This window comes from Maylandia zebra, linkage group LG15 (assembly GCF_041146795.1).
Source record: "Maylandia zebra isolate NMK-2024a linkage group LG15, Mzebra_GT3a, whole genome shotgun sequence".
Taxonomy (NCBI): Eukaryota; Metazoa; Chordata; class Actinopteri; order Cichliformes; family Cichlidae; genus Maylandia; species Maylandia zebra.
Window position 1 is genome coordinate 2,244,253 of NC_135181.1, and position 18,303 is coordinate 2,262,555.

The window sequence follows — 18,303 nt, forward strand, 5'->3', positions numbered from 1 at the left end:
TTTAATAAGCCACCAATCATGGAGCTGCTGTGCAAAAATGTAGAGTTTTTTATCCGTCACTCATTGTCATCAGTTTTTTGTTTTTTTTCGTAGAACAACAACATACACCAGCAGTTCCCAACCTTTTTTGCACCACGGACCGGTTTATGCCCGACAATATTTCCACGGACCGGCCTTTAAGGTGTCGCGAATAAATACAACAAAATAAAACCAGTACCAAAAAAAAGGAAGATATATTCATGACACACAGGAAAAGACCCAGGGAAACCCAGTTAACCATAAAAACGAAAAACCCTGAAGACCATAAATTTCACACCCAAGCCTCTCATGGCCCGGTACCAAACGACTCACGGACTGGTGTCGCTCTGTGGCCCGGGGGGTTGGGAACTGCTGACATACACCATCGTACATGGAAGAACGAGTCCTGAAATTCCATCAGTCTGGGACAACATGGAGGATACTCAGAAAGCCTGAAACCACATGAGAACCACGGCAAGTTTTTTTTTAAAAGATATGAACCACCTGTCTAGCAAATAAGCGAAAATAATGAGACAAAGCTTTTAATTCAGTTGCTAAGCTAGACGTCCAATCGGAACATCTCAAGTAGGGCTAGCTATTTCTGCAAACCACTTTGCAACCCCCTTCCACTCCAGCTCCTCTGTTCATGCCGTTTCTGATTCAGCGAATGTCATATTTTCTCTCATGGATGTGCGATCGGTTTTGTGCCAGGTATTGCTGCTTTCTCCAGCTTTCCATGTGTGCCATACTGTCAAATAGAAATTGCTGCAGAAGAAAATACCAGTGGGTTGACCAAGCCCACAAGCGAGTAACTTGAAGAATTATGACTATTTATCTCACACAGAGGCTGTTTTAAACACCAGTTTAATGTTAGTATTCTAGTTAATACAGAATATATATAATTTCATCTAAACATGAGACACTACTGAACTACTTTTTAGTGTAGGGCCAAGAAAAGCTGTTGATAAACATCTGTCCACATCACATCAGTAAATACAACAGAAGGCAGACAATATTAGTCTTATAAGTGAGTGAGCCTTAGTGATTGCAGTGCAGTCGTAGTGGTATCCAGTGTTTTAGTCTTAGCAGGACAAGTTGACAAAAGCAGCGTGATGAAGACAGAAGAAGAGTGTTGGACTTGTGAGCTCCTGAAGAAACTTTGAATCTCTTGCTTGTGATCAAAGAGGCAGAGTGACTCAACCCGAGCTTTAGTTTAGCCACTTGTTCTCTCCTCAGAGTTGAAATCCAAGTTTGCCTGGAATAATAATAGCACCTTGATGAGGCTCTGTGCGGCACACTGCAGCATTAGGGCAGGCGGTTTGATTCATGGCTCTGACAAAAATCCTCTTGTTTATGATCACACAACATCTGTTGACGGTGAATCACTCCTTGTAATCAGCACTCTGCTGCTGTTTGATCATTTTATCAGTCACAACGTAGTGTGACTGTGAATGTGTGTGCGTATGTTTATGCGCGCCTCTCAAAGCACTTTGCAGCACAGGCTCCTATACAGGCAGCTCTATACCTGCCTAGAACTGCACTAATAACAAACTGCTCGGGGTTATGTGTTTGTGCTTTTGAGCATGGATTCGATGGTAGATGAATGAAGCCATAATCAGCACGTGAATGTGCGCGCTCGCTCCTGAGGGTCCACGATGGTAGCGGTTTCCTATCATCAAAGCCGATAAACATCAAATAGCTATTCAAACATCCACCAGTGCCATTAATGAGAATGTACCAAATACCAAAGACAATGATGTAGCAGCTCAAGCAAATAAAGCTGCGGCCTGACCCTGGAAATCGAAACCTGACTGTTATCCGTTTGTTTTTGAAGTGAGAGCGTGCGCTGCTGCCACTAATTCCAAACGCTAATTCAAAGAGGATTCGTAGGCATTTTTTCTAGGTCAAACATCACAGCTTTGAAAAGCTCTCCTTCCCTTGCTGTTATGGGGTTGTTGTTTTTTTCTGGTGCTTCTGCTTTTCTAAATTGCACTTCTGTTGAAAGTGACAGGAGTTTTAAAAAAAGAGGTGGGTGGGTGGGTGAAGGGGGGCAATCTAAAGGTTACAAAGTGGAGCCAAACAAGAAAAAAAAAACAAGCTTGCACAGGTTGGTAACTCTTGATACTCGCTGAGAGGCATTACATCTTTCATTTGTATTTGTTTTCATGCTCTTTGAGCGATGTGTCTTACTCTAAATCTTCCCCTGTTCCCGGTAGAGAGATCAGGCCAAAGCCTTGAACGCTAAGCGAACACGAGGGACCAGATACAAGAAACCTTGATCCAGAAAAGCTTAGCCATCAGCTGGCTTGAAGGGTGTCGCAGGCCTCCAGCACCATGTGCTGAAGTGATAATCTGTGATTTTTTTTCTTCTTGTTCTGGCAACATGTCGGTGCTAAACGATCACCTCTGCGGTGTTTTGCACTGGTCTGCCCACCAATCACTTCAGTCCAGTGTCACTATTACTCTGACATCACTGGGCTGACAGCAGCTGATGACCCTCCACTTAAATATATAAGGACACTATAAATAGCAGCCTGACAGTTTTCTACTGAGACATGAATCAAACATGCCTGTTAACAGAGCGCGTTACTCGAGTTATTTCTTATAGCGACAATTTCAAAATGAGCAGCCGGCACAGGCACAGGACTTATAACCCCAAGTAAAGATCAAAAGAATAACGTCATAAACTAGCGTACACGTCTGCAAAAACACGACCCACAGGGCAGGTGCTTGGTAAAGAAATGAGCACTAAAAATAATTACAATCTGATAATGATAAACAAAAAATGTGTCCATGTCCAGCTGTCTTTGTGAGCATTAAAGACCATAGAACGTTTTTATATCTTTTTCAAGACTTTTAAGACTCAGTTTGAGGTCTAAAATTTCAACATCATCGTAACAAGTCCAACCATAACTGAAATCCCAGGCAAACAGAACATGTCATTTCTGTTTTTATTCAATTGTTCTCCCAAACCTTTGGTGAATAACAGGGAACAAATAAAAGAATCCTTCTAATTGACACATATATTTTCCAAAAGATCCATTTCTTTGTTTCTCCAAAAGTAGGTTTACTTTATTGTGAGGGTTAGTTAGGTTTGGGGTAACATTTATACAGGATAGTTCATCTTCAATCATCAAAGAAATCATCAGTGATGAATCCTGACCTAGCCATGTTTTCTGGAGTCCAGCAAAATTTATTTTTCAGCGGAAAAACACAAAATCAATTTTAGTGTTGGGATCTAGTTGACGACTTAGACCACAGGGGGCACACTCGGCTTAAAATCTGACAATCACTCATCCCAACGACCTCAAACTTGATACTGCACTTCCCCGGTCCGCTCAGCATCACACCTGTCAGTTCAGTAACTGATCAATGGATGTGCAGAGATTTCTTGAACTGTGTGTACAACATGTCAGTGTAGTAATAGTTCATTTGGCTACATACAGGCACTGCTTTTTAAATGTTTCCATTTTCATCAGAAATGATAAAAATTAAAGAAAATAATCAGTGTAAAGTTTTAGGTGTCAAAAATAAGGACAGGGCGTTGAGTACTTCCACTCATTTCCTTGTGAAGCTCAAAGGTAAGCTGGAGTTTTTCTGTGGATTTACTTTGTCTCAGCCTCTTTGATCTTCTCACATAATCCGAGAAACACATGAGTTTGAAATCAGGGAAGAATACAGGAAATCTAACGTGCCTAAACTTTTTTGCTCAGTCCCTCTTTTCCACATTGCCTTTAGCTCCTCTACGTTAGTGGATGAATATATTTGAATGTATTCTGTGTGTAACTGATGGGTAGTATTTTTAGAGCAGCAAGAAGATTCTTAGTTAAAACTCCAGAATGGAGTCTGCATGTTCCTCCCACAGTCCAAAGAAATCCACATCTTACTATAATGGTCACAGCATATGTATGTATCAGGGATGTTCCTGACGACTAATTTCTTAGTCAACTAAACGTGGAAAACAATTAGACTGACTGGTCTAAAACTAAGAAACACTCAGATATAGGGCTGCCACGATTAGTCGACTAGTCACGATTACGTCGACTATCAAAATCGTCGACGACTGATTTAATAGTCGACGCGTCGTTTGAAGCTTTGTAAGATCACAAAAGACGCAGGAATAAGTAGTAGGATTTAAGAGTGTAATAACGGACTGAAACAGAAGATGGCAGCACTGCATGTACAAGGATGCTGCAAGCAAGCAAGCTGCCGTTAAACCCCGAAGAAGAAGAAGCTGTGTCCCAGAATTCATAGCGCAGCCCAGCTCAGTTTCCAACAATGGCGGCAGCTAGTTAGTTTTAATATTACTCTTATTATTCTTTCTGGGTCACAGAATAAACGTTTAATATATTTTCAGGCGAGAATGTAGCTGTGTAAACCTCAAATATCTGCTCAGTTTATCAAGACACCGCATATTTTCAAAAGCGCTCCGACGTTTTCGGAGACGTCTGTTACCCACTAGCTCGATAGCTAGCCGGGGGCTAGGTCACTAGAGCCGTGAGAACCAGTGTTGCCAACTTAGCGACTTTGTCGCTATATTTAGCGAGTTTTCAGACCCCTTAGTGACTTTTTTTCTAAAAAAAAAGTCGCTAAAAAAAGACGTGAAAGCGCGTATCGCTTTTACTCTCAACAAGCAGCGGGTGCTGTAACGCAGTCAGTTCTTCTTTTACTCTTATGCTGTTTTGTGGATCACAAGGTTTAAAACTACTTATAAACACACACACAAAGTAACTCCACCAGAGTGCCTATTTCAGGTCACTTTTGCCGGTCCAAGCCCGGGTAAAGGAGCAGGGTTGGAATTGTGACATTAAAAAAACAATAATTGCTAAAATAAATTTAATTTGTAGTTCTAAATAAACTCTAAATGCATTTAGGACGTTTTTTACTCACTTTATGTCTCTTCCACGATGTTATTTCTCTCTCCAACAACATAGGTTACAATTAGATTAGCATGACCAATTATGCAAATTAGGCAATGACGTCATTTAGCGACTTCTAGCGACTTTTAGGACAACCAATAGCGATTTTCCTTACTGAGGAGTTGGCAACACTAGTGAGAACACCGGACTCCCGGCAAATCGTTTTCAAACCCACCGCCGTCTTTCACTACTCAGGTTAAACATGATATATGAGTCACTTAGATAACTTAAAAATGTTATTGTTTGGCTTTTTTTAGTATTTTATTTGTTCCTGAGTAAATCTGTTTGGCTGAGATTAAAGTTTTTACACAGCTGAATAAAGGTCAAGCAGACAGCTGATTATCAGAAGTGTGAGATGCTCGAGAATTTACTCCGGTGTCCTGTTATATTTTAGATAGCAAGGAGTTTATTAAACTTCACTGAAACAATCTGCAAATTTCATTAAAATTTAATAAACTATCATCTTGTCTTTATTTTTAGTTAGCACAGACCTTAAACACTTAAAGCTGTAAGCTAATGATAGTTATATAAGAGCAGATGCTGCTGGTGCAATAAGCTGTAGTTTTACGTCCAATGGATGATGATCTGTTTAGTCGACTATCAAAATAATCGCTTGTGGCAGCCCTACTCAGATATCAAGTTAAATTTGAGACAATTTAACATCAAAAAACTTAAAGGCAGTAATCACTTTGTCCAATGATGAATCATGTCGCTGAGCTGCGCGGCTCATCGCATCGTCAGCATTGCGTGTAATACTCCAGACAACGAAGAAGAAAAATTGTCCATTATGAATGTTGCACGCTGTTCAAAGATTCATGACAACGACTTCAATAAAAGTTAAAATCTAAAATAACAGAAGAATAAATCATCCATCCATTTTTTTATGCTTATCTTAAGTTGGGTCACGGGGAGCAGCAACCTAAGCAGGGAAGCTCAGACTTCCCTCTCACCAGCCTCCTGCAGCTTATCATATGTAGAGGCCAGGCCAGCTGATAGATGCATGTTCTCCAATGGGTCCAGGTCTACCCTGGCAAGTCAGAACATGTTACCCAGAAGACGTCCGCTATAGCTGGGCTTCTTTAGATGTGGCGGAGTTGCCGCCGCACTCTGAGACCCTCCCGAATAACTGGAATTCTCACCCCATCACTTAGTGAAAGCCCTTCCATCTTGAAGAACTAGCAATAATAGTGTTGATCATCAATCATCAACTTTTATGAGCTTCAACCTGCCTCTTATCAAATAGTATGTGTAATATACTTTGAACCCTTATCAACCCTTCTCCACTTTCACTCAGTTCTTTCTCAAACTCGGGCTTTTCTTTCTTTTTATAAGTCCTTGAATAGAGGAGCAGATTTTCAACACTCTGGTGTGAAGACCAGAGTCTCCACCGTTCAAACAATGCTTGATTTTCAGCTGGTGCACTTGTGCAGCAGGTACTGACTCTCTGTGAGCCCAGCCAGGGCGGGTGCTATGTGCCCGGTGTTGCAATTTATTCCAAACAAACCACTTTTGCTGCTTCCAGAGAAACAGCAGATTCATTACCGCCTCATGCCCGAGGGCTTTTCCCTGTTAAATACCGAGAAAACTCCAATCCCCTTATCAGTGTTTACAGCGACAGCAAATAAAAAGAAAAAGTGAAAATGACTTTAATTTATATTCAAATGCCACGTATTTTACTTGAATTCTTCCTTTTATGCATGGCCAGGCTGGCTCGCAGACAATACATTTACAGTGAAACACGAGTGAACTGAAGCACCACCTTGGGAACTCGGCAGTCTTTCAGAATGATCCTCTGAGGTCTATATTTAGACACGAGAAACCCCTGAGGTAGAGGTTTGTTTTGTTCAACAGGGAATACAGTTAAACTACACCATGATGAAAGTGTGTCACACACACACACACAGAGCGTGGTACCCACGGTGATAAAAGATCATAACTGACGATGCAGCTTGAAAAGAAAAGCAGCATGCTGACAACACTGGTGCTATAATACCTGTAGAAAACAGAAATATGTTGACATTTCTTATTAATACCTGTATGCGCTGCAGCCGATGTATGAAGCGAGTCCTTGGCAAACAAGTCTTTGATGACGCTCACTCCTGTGTAACCACCGTAAGTTTACCGTGCTCGAAAAACACTCTTGTGGTGCTTTTTGGACACCTCATATAAACAGACAGAAAGAAAAGCACAATCGTTCATGTGAAGCTACTCATCGCGTAAAGCCTCGTGTTTCTGCTCTGTTTTACATCACCCTTGTTTACTGCTTCAGCTTGTCCTAAATAAGCTCTAACCTCTACTTACTGTGAAGTAGGGTGTTTAGCTGAACCGACCATCAACCGCCACTACTTTTGTATTTTCATTTTTGAGGTACTAGTGATCCTCATCAAAGGGTTTGTTTAAAAAGCTCTGCGGCTTACTGACGATAAATCTGAGAGAACAGAATGGGACGCACGAAACGAAAAGAAAAAACACCGCCTGGTGTGTTACAGAAAATACAGTATGCGTGGGTGGTTTGACACGTCATAGAACCTTACACAACTATTTACTCTGAGCAACACACCAGTGGATTTTTAATCAAACAATTAAGATATGACTGAAATTTTTTTCAGGGTTTTCAGCACAAACTGTTTAAGAATTATAAACCTTTGTGTACAAAGTCCTCTCATTTACAGTAATGGGACAAACTAATATAAATTTAAACATAAGATTTGTTTTAATATTTAAATGAAACTACTTTGAACTCATGAACATCACCAGTTGTTGCATTTCCTCTTTTGAGATACTCTGACAGCCTAGGTTTCATCTGTAGTCCAAGTTCAATTCAATTTTATTTATACAGCGCCAAATCACAACAGTCACCTCAAGGTGCTTTGTATTGTAAGGTCGACCCTACATAGAGAGAAAAACCCAACAATCATATGACCCCCTATGAGCAGCACTTTGGCGACAGTGGGAAGGAAAAACTCCCTTTTAACAGGAAGAAACCTCTGGCAGAACCAGGCTCAGGGAGGGGCGGGGCCATCTGCCTCAAGATTCTGGGTTCATCCAATTCCCAAGATTCAATTCAATTCAATTTTATTTATATAGCACCAAATCACAATAACAATCGCCTCAAGGCGAGAAGCCAGCAGCAGGGAGAATTTCATGGTTTGATCCCGGAGCAGGAGTGAAGCTCACAACTTCTTTAGTGCATGTTTCGAGATGTGAGTGGAGCAGTTTGAGCTCCTGTTGACAGAGTTGGGACCACATCTGAGGAGGCTGGGAAATCATTTCAGAAACCCGATTTACCAGCTCTGTGTGTGAGGTGAAATAGTATCATTTTACTATTTGTATATTGAGTACTGGTGGGTCTATTTTAGGCTGTGAGTGCACTTGTAGCCAAATGGTAAAAAATCTAACTTGATCTGGAAAAATTTAGTCAGCAAAGCAATGAAGTGCCAGCAAACAGGCCGAGTTAAACAGGCTACAATTACAGAAGCTGCAGTTTAAAACTCCATCATACTGTATGCAGCAGCTAGTGAAAAGTTTGCTTCATTAGCACGTATCCCTCTGCATGCATGCATCAGTGCACATGGGAGGATGACCGAGTTGCATACTCGACTCTGCTTGTCGTTTCTGTTTTTTCTTCTTCTTTTTTTCATATCAGTGTGGGCTGACAGTTAACATCGCGCCGAGGTAGAAAAGTTACAGCAGAACTGTGAATGGAAATGTTTTTGGTAGACAGCCATTCAAACACAGCCTGTTTCTTCAGCATCTGTTGCCAGCTTCACGGAAGCTTGAGCCTGCAGCCTCGGGCTAAATCCTGCTTTAAAGACGACAGCTCGTCAAGATGAGTGACAGGTGCTGGGGTACGAACTTGGCCAACTGAGTATGAGGAGGAGGGCGGAGCTGACGATACACTTCCTACCTCAAGGCATAAAGTTACATCTGGTAGCCGGGTGTTACCGTGATCATTTAAGAGCTTTTTACTGCGAGGGCCCAGAGGGCGAAGTTTGTACAGCACCAATCATCTTTTCACACACCGCGTAAGGCTTGTCAGGTCACCATTACTCATTAGGTTGTTTTCTTCTAAGTGAACCAGCTTTACAGAAAGACTGTCTCGAGGAGCTGGTGGCTCAGAATCAGCCCCTGCTTTGTAATGACGGAAAAATTACAAAGCTCTCTGACCCGTTTAAGACACCGAGGGCTTTATGCACTTATTTATGACCGCTTCCTGCGTGCAGCTAAGGGGAGGGAGGTGGCAAGCGCAGGGTGCCACTGTGCCTCTATCACTTTATTAACAAAGGGAGGACACACGGCACAGCGGCGCATTCATCATCCAACCAGCAGCCGGCCCTGCGGATAAGACAATACACATTGCTTTGAGCTCGCATTTGCTCACGATGCTGCAGGTGTGTGTGTTGCTGATGGTGTTAGATCCCTGCGTAGTTGAGGTAAGTGATGGCGACATCCCACAGATCCTCTCCAGACAGCTGGGAAAACTCTAATGAGCCTGTGAACCTGCTGAGAAGTGTGTGTGTGTCTGTATGTGTGTGGACGTGCGAGGATGTGGTGAGCGCCTGTGTGTGTGTGTTTACTGCGGTGTGTAGACAGTCCTGTGTTTTCAAATCTGTAATTCTTATCCCAAGACTGAATAAAAATAGAACCCTTTCAGACTGATGCATCTCTTATGGTTTGCAAAAACCAGCTCTTCATATTCCCCAAATACAAAATGAAATCAACTTTATCTGAATCACTGCTCTCATCTGTCTTCCTTTGTACAACAACATCCTGCCTGCTTTGCTTCAACCATAAAAACCAGTCGGTGATAAAACAGTATTGCAGCCGGTAGTTTGTTGTTAATACAGACTGAGCGTGTGTGTGTGTGTGTACGTGGCTTTAGCTGTGTTCCACTCATGACAGCCGCCCAGCAGGGGGGAAACACACACTCCATCTTGTGACCTTTGCGGGTGTTAACGTCGTTGCCATGGCAGCGACGCTTGATGCTTTGACAGGTCTGATTTGCCCTTGACAGAAATACGGCTACAGGCCTCGCATCTCCTCGTGTCCTTGTCTCATCTACAGTATATAAACCTGTCATTTTCACACACACACACACGTATCCATATGCTCTACACATGCAGTTAAATTGCATTTTAACTGTATGAGCTCGTGGCGAGCTTCCCGGCTGCGAGGCCCCCTGCTGGCCTCTTTGTAGCTCGAGACTTAAGTGAGACGAAGCCGTTTGAGGAACAGAGACTGTACAAATTCACGTTGAGCTCAACATACTCCATCTATCCCTCTTTTTTTCTCTCCTCTGTTGACTCCCCCCTAACCCCCCATGACTCTTTGTCTTACGCTGGTTCTCAGGCTAAAAGTTCACTTAAGATTGGATGGAATCGGTGTGACTTCAAATCCCAGCCACTGCTCTAGTGAGTCATGGCGAAATATTTCACTATATAATAGATGGCGCTGTAGTGAGATAACCTGATATATCTGATGATGGCGCAAACATGCACACACATAAACACACACACACTGCTTCCACTATTCTCCCTGCTCTTTATCTCTGTCTGGGCTGCACCGGGACCCTGTGTGCACCTCTCTGACGTTGACAAAGCACTATGGGTGTTTTTGGCAGTCATCCTCCCCTCAGCTACCTGCTCACCACTTCATCAAAACCACAGGCACCAAAATGGCGAGGGATCCATCAACTTCCCACGCTGAGAGATGATGTCATCAGCGAGGGACGTCTCCTGGGGGACCATTGCTGATGGCATGATGGTGCATCAGCTGCTGCTAGGTCTGAAAATGCCCTTGCTTATTTCCCTTTATGGATTTAAGTGTGGAACTTTTTTCAAATCCCATGTTTATGTGCAAAAACTTTCACGTAAACATTTGCCCGCTTACTTCAATAAGATTAAAAAAGACATAGCAATGGGAAAAAATGAATATTAGAAGAAACGACTCAAAACCCATAACTACACATCTAAATGCACACCAGTCAACACACAGACGCAACAAAAAAACACTCCAAATCCAGAAACATCTCAAAACACAAAACAGTAACAAACAAACCTCCAAAGGTTTTGGAAATTTGATGCAAGTCAAAAATGAATCAAACAGACACAAAAGAAGAATGTGCATGGAGATACTAAAAGTAAATATGTTCATTTAAAATATATATGCAGTTGGAGGTTTCGTCCACTCCATATGGACGGTCAGCCCAATCAGTTCAGGTCAATTCAATTTTATGTGGAAAATAAAATATGAGCAAGCATTTGGCAACAGTGGGAAGGAAAAACTCCCTTTTAACAGGAAGAAACCTCCGGCAGAACCAGGCTCAGGGAGGGGCGGGGCCATCTGCTGCGACCGGCTGGGGTGAGAGAAGGAAAACAGGATAAAGATATGCTGTGGAAGAGAGACAGAGATTAATAATAACTAATGATTAAATTCAGAGTGGTGTATAAACACACAATTGTGAGGTGAAATGAAACACACAGTGCATCATGGGAAGCAGTGCGGGCCCATTGCAGCGTAACTAAGGGAAACTAAAGAGAGCAAAACACAGCAGACTCCCACTGAGGTCAGTGAATGTAGCACACATATAAAGGTAAAAAAAAAAACTTTATAGGAATATATTTTTCACTGTTTGGTCTTTTTCCAATTCTCATTAATTGTCATATTAATAAATACAAATTAACCAAAGAATACATTAACTATAAACATGAATCTGTACTCAGTATGAGGAGCTTGGTTTCTGGGATCTTTGTTAGTTGCATTGACAAAAGAAGGACCCGGCCACCATGATTCAGTGAAGTCCTTTTTCGCTTGGTGTGGGTCTAACTGTGAAACTGCACTCACTGAGCATATTCAGGATAATCCTCCTTCTGGGGTTCAGTACAGCCACAAAATAGATTCAATGCTTTTCATTTGTGCTTTTTTAATACGACTGAAAATGAGAGAAAGACCCCTGAACTCATCAAGAAAGTGTTTACTGAGTCACTTTTCCATAGACTTGTTTTTGCAGCCACAGGTAACCCCCTCGTGGACATTAAAGACGTGAAAGCTGTGTCCATATTATGTGGTCTGTTGTTAGCACAATAATAATAGTAAAAGTGTTTTGGACATTACATAATGTGCAAATGTAATCAGTTACTAATGTAAGCAGCAATTAATGAAGCAGTCACATTGCTTTCTTTCACTCAGCGCAGTAGTGTCAAAAGTTGAATTCTTGCCGTCTCAAAGCTGCCACACTCTTGTCTCATTGCAATTCCCTGCAAAACCACTGCACACCCACACATATGATTTCATTATTTTTGGATAATTGGAGCTCATCTTGCGGGTTTGTGGGAGTGTGAAGACTGTATTTGATTGACATCTTGTTCACTCTCTTGTTTGCTTTGTCGCACCAGCCTTGGGGGGACAAATTACACCCACCTTACGAGGCTTCCCACCTTCAACCTGAGCAGAGGTCTAATCAGCCAGAATAAGTGAAAACACATGTGAATGTGTATGCTGCCTTTAATAAGCAGTATTTACTTACTCGTGATGAGCAGCTTGCTCAGCTCTGCTGAATATATGCATTACTCTAGAAGTCCTGACAGGGAAGCTGCAGGGTTCGTATGCCCTCCAGCTCTGAATAAAACCAGGGGATCTCTGAATATCTGCTCACCAGAGACTAGCTAATCTGCAAGGAAGATATTATAAGAGCATGAAAATAAAACAGTTTTGTTGCTCCTGCAGGCCATATTCTTTCTTTTTAAGTAAGCTGTGACATTATACATCCCCTTCACAGAGATAACGTGTCTTGTACGTCACACTGAAATCATCAACCTCCATTTAGCTCCTGAAATACAAGCGAACTCACTCGCAACCTGAAAACTGTAAACACTGAATTTGGTGCTCACTGAACAGACTTGATGTGCCAGTTTTTTGCAGCTCTGTTTGCTCCAAAGCATTTTTTTCCTAAATCAAATGAACAAGTCACTAAGCTGGTTACAATAAATGATGGAAATATGGAAACAGTCCACATTTACCAAATTAAAAAAATATCAGCCAAAACCCAAGCCAAATGGCTCGCTAAAGCTGGCACTGGCAACTTTATTTATCCAATAAATCAGTTTTGTAATGACTAATATCTATACTATCGCCCACAGCTCATAAGATTCTTATGTTTCTTGATGTGTTTAAATGTTTTGACTCGTCCTAGCAGTGAAAGGACAGGTTTGTAGCAATAAAAGGTCTCAGCATGGATGGATTACAAGAATAGCGAGTCCTTGAGTGACCTCTAGTAGGTATATGTCTTGTGTTCAGGCTTTTGCACACAAGCTAAAACAATGATGACTGTCATAACATGGATGAATTACTGGAGCTGTCTCACCAGTCAACACTAGTTGCCATACAAGTGCGAAACCTACATGTTACGTGACAATTCCAAAACAGCATTTTTCAAGTAACATGAACAATAATCACATCATTTCTAAACACGTGGCAATAACTTGCCTGCCACATTGTACGTGTGATGCAGCAGGACGGAGACCATCCAGCGACCACGATATATATCAGACATATATTCCCTGACCGATTGGCAAATGGTTGGCAGAGGTTGATGGCAGAGGTACGCGGTGGTCACTGCAGGTTGCTGCGATTCGCTGCATTTTCTCCAAACAAAGCCAACTACTCTATGAGCAGAAGTGAAAAGTTACTCAAAATGAGTTACCAAGATCATGAACGATGTGCTTACAGAGGTTAGCAGAGAAAGAGCCTTTTCCCATAGATTTCTATGGAACTGGAAGTATTTTTGGAACCACAGCTATCATCATCCGGTGCCCTACAGATAAAATTCATCTTTAAGGCACTTCCACAATGGCTTCAAATTTCTGACTGGAAAGCTACATCCACTTTTTTTAAATGCCTATGTTTGTGACCAATTATAGTCTTTTCACATATACATAAAAAAAAACCCCACACTGAATACATGTAAAATACTATATAGTGCATATATCAAGCATAAATTATATTACTCATCCATGCACAATTACAGGGCCCTGCTTTATTCTAGGTCAGCGGTCCCCAACCCCCCGGGCCGGTCCGTGGGTCGTTTGGTTCCGGGCCACAAGAATTTATGGTTTTCAGGGTTTTTATCGTTATTTTTTAATTGTTTTTTTTTCGTTAACTCGGTTTCCCTGGTCTTTTCCCTCGTGTTATGAATAAATCTTCTTTTTTTGGTAGCGGTACTTGTTTTATTTTTTTGTATTTATCTGCGACACATTAACTGGTCCTTGGCTCAAAAAAGGTTGGGGACCGCTGCTCTAGGTCATGTGAGCACGCGCTATAAGAACTTCTGGTATAAGTGCATATATTCAGAGTTAGCTGCTTGTAGTAAATTTATTTCGTGTGCGTATTTTCAGTCTTTGGAGTGTATACTCGTCGTTGGGCCGCCATAGAAACCTTTTGAGTTTTGCTTACTTTTTTCTGGTTTTCTCCTTGTCAAGCCTCAGAGAAAATACTAGAAGTAAAGAGTGAATTAGCCTCAGTCTCAGCTGTAGTTGTTGGTCAGCACTCCAAAGTATTTCACCTTCTCTTGTGACTCTGTTAAATTTATAAAACAAGTCACAAACAGTGGTCTTCCTTGGGATCTGACATATACATGATTAGTACATGGCTGTGTACTCTGTGTTATTGTGTAATCTCTCACTATGAATGCTGTAAATCCTATTTGAGGTAATGTAGAACACTTTAAGGCTCCCTAAGTCCTCTTGCATGACACTCATCCTGAATTTGCATTTAGCTCCTCTTCATTATTCTCTTTCTCTCTGTGTGTTTTCTTTGGCTGCTCTCAGCGTTGCCGTCAACACTGATTGGTTTCCTTTAACCAATTAAATCATCCGAACTCATTAAAGCATAATTAACTACATCCACTTTGTCAGCACTGCTCCGTTTTGCCTTCACCGGTTCTTTTTGTCGTGTAATTGTGTGTACCTGTACTTTCTCCGCATTACAAGAAGAATTTGGATTCCTGGCCCTCTCCATTCTTCAGCCCTTTAATTGACATAATTACAGGATTACAGTGTAAAGCTGCTACTCTGTCACTTCAGTGCCGCAACCGGCGAGGTGACAGTGCAGAGGCGGGATCCGCACAGCCTCTCGGTTTGACACCAACATCCAGGAGGACAACAAAGATAAGGAGGGCTAGAGGGAAAACCCTGGTTGTGACAAGAGCAAATTAACCTGCTGTGCCCGACAGAGAGCTGTCGCGGTCTCCTCCCTTTGCCCCAGTCATTCTCCTTCCTCCCTCGTTTCCTTCCCTTCCGTAGGCCTCAGCTTGAAATTTTGGTTTACTTTTTCCCGCCTGCTTTAATTGAATAAGGATCTGTTGTTATCAGTGGTTTCTTCCTTTATGTAATCTCTTTTATTACCGTGCTTCACCATAATCACCAGAAAGCTGGTCTCTCATTCTCATCTCCCAAAAGAAATAAAAAGAGGGTTTAATTTCCTAACAAGGTGACCACTCCCTTTTTCCCATAGACTCTCACTCTCCTTCAAACTCTGTTTCTTCTCCTCTCGTTCCCTCTCTCATTATTGTCATAGCGACGCGGTAGCCTCGGGCGTCTCACCTGGTCTGAGACGTTACTAATCGTGTCCCGGAGCTAAATGGACTAGAATGGCATCTTTATCAGGCCTTTGTTGTCTATAATACCTCTGCAGCACCCCGGGCGTGGATTAAATCCCTACATATCTAAAGTCATCTGCTGCTGCCAAAGTGCGTCTGTTAGAGTGGGCGTGTTCCGTCCTCGGGGAGCCCAATCAAGAGGTTACACAGAGCAGCAGGTTGGCAGGGGCAACATCATATGTTGTGATGTGTGTGGGTGTAGGAGGTGTGGAGGGGAGGCTATGTGTGCGCTAACTAGCCCGTGTGCAAAGGGAGGACCTCCAGGCTCGTGACTAATTAGGAACAGCAGATTGGTTAATAGAAACGCGTGTTAACATGTAACGTGAACTCCCAGCACGCCCTCTCTTTGACACCGAAGGCCCCTTTCTTTGCCCTCTATGCTCGAAACTACAGAGACTCGATCTCCCACCGTGACCTCTGCTGTCAATACAGCGTCAGCCTGACTGACGTGCCGTTTATTTGTCTCCCCCTCCTCTGCAACATCCACCCTTCCTTTGTTGTCTTTCTGCGTGACTAAAGGTGTCACTCACTTCCTTCTAATCGCAAAGTTACATGTCAGGCATCCGCTTCGCTGCGCCGCGTACATGGGTGAATTTGCCGTCATGAGCACGTTTATGCTCGGCACACATATGTTAATGAGAGACTGGTGAAAAGGAAAAGAGCCGTGCTCGTTGATTCCCATTGAAACTCACGATCGGCCTCGTGCGGGCTGATCAGTTGTGCCGTCAATCCAATGCAGTTTACAACCTGCTTCTATTATTGTTGATATTTCAGGTTCACACATGATAAGAGTCGGTGGAGGTATAACGATAGACTGTCATTTACATTTGTTTGGAGCAAATACAACCCCGAATCTCTGCTTTGGTTACTGTGGAGTGATTTTTATTCATCTTCTTTTTCGCCAGTCAGCCTCCAGCAATTCCGTCATGCTCATTGCAAGAACTTCTCTGCTTCTCGGGGAAACTGTGATAGATTTCACAGCTGACATTTTGACTTGTCACAGCAGAGAAAGCACAGGCGTATTAATGATGGCTCAATTCCATTAAGCGGAGATCCTGCCACCTGTGACGAGTTGAAATGTCTGCATGGAAAAAAGGTCTGGTGTAAAATGTTCTCGACTGAAAATCACTGATTACTGCTCGCAAAAAGAAAAAGCATAAAATAATCTTCTTTGATCTTATTTGCTTACACTCGGCTTTTATCCAGAGCAACATGCAAACTGTAAGCTGAATACTTTCTGTAGTGTTTATTTTGCCATGTAGTTGCCTATAAAATAAGATGCTGGCACCAGATGCTGGCACCAGTGTAGTCATTCCTCAACAACAGAATAGTCCAGTTCAGTCCCAGTGCAGGTAGATTTCTCCTGTTTCGAAGAACAAGCTTCGATCACTCTCAAAAAGGCTTAAAGTGTGGGGAGATTTAACATGCACTTATTTAGACAGACAGGAAAGGTTTACGGCATAAACACAGGAAGTACCGATGGAAGAAAAAGCTCCTTCACATTAGAATAATGCTCTTTCACAATAAATGCACACTAAAGGCTTGAGTTTTTGTTCCTTGAGCAGAGTTACAGTAAAAGATATTCAAAAGCATTTACAAGTTGATTTTGAAAACATAAAATCAACAAGGACTCGATATAATTTCAATAAAAAGATGTCTACATATGCATATTTCAAAGACTGTATATCAAAGATGGCTGTAGCCACCATGACATAGCCCAGTCTTGCCTTTAGCTTTATGGACATCACCGTCTTGATTTTTTACTGCTGGGAGTGAGATTATGTATGCAAGGGACTGGGGTGCTACAATATTAGATAATGCTAGTAGGTTTAGCTTGCAAGAAATGTCCATAAGGTATCAGTAGAACCCACAGACATAGATTTCTACTAAAAAATAGATTTTTCTCTCAGTAAAAATTTACCACAAAAGTTTTGGATTCATGCCATTAAAAATCGTCCAAAAGGCACCAGCATCCCAAACATGTGGCAAAAATCGAAATGTCTTAGTCATGTATAAATATTTTGTTTTTAATCTATAATTATAGAGATCAAATAGTATTTTAATCAGGCTGTAAACAAGTAAAATCCACCATTTATAGCAAAGGAGTGTAGTCTTTAAGAAGTGATCCTCCAGTGGCTATTTGAGAACTGGCCCAGGTGACTTTTTTTCAACTGACAAATCGCACTTGCGTCAAAACCATCGGCCTTTACATCTGCAGCTGTAGCCTTCTGACATTCATAAACAATGACAGGCACTCACAACAAAGACGTTTTAGCCGATGATTAAACCAAATACTCGTTACTGTCTGATGATAGGACTTATGAAAAAAGGTATGTCCAAGGTTATGTCTTTATAGGTAATCAAATACAATACTGGGGAGAAAAGACAATAGCAATGATCTCTGAGAAGCAACTGTTGCTGCCCATCAATATGGGGAGGATAATCCTCCCCATATAAGGTCAAACTATCTGACGTCCATCATCTAGAGTGAGAAATGTTATTCATGAATGGAAAACATTCAAAACAGATGCCAGTCTTCCCTCGAGTGGTCCCAGCAAATTCACCCAAAGGTCACAGCAGGAAACTCAGAGAAACAGCAAAAAACCCGAGAGTGCCATGTCAGACTCAGGCCTCAGTTAGCATGTTAAAGGTTAAAGTTTCTGAGCGTACAATCAGAAAAAGATGGATGAGTATGACTCGTTTGGACAGATT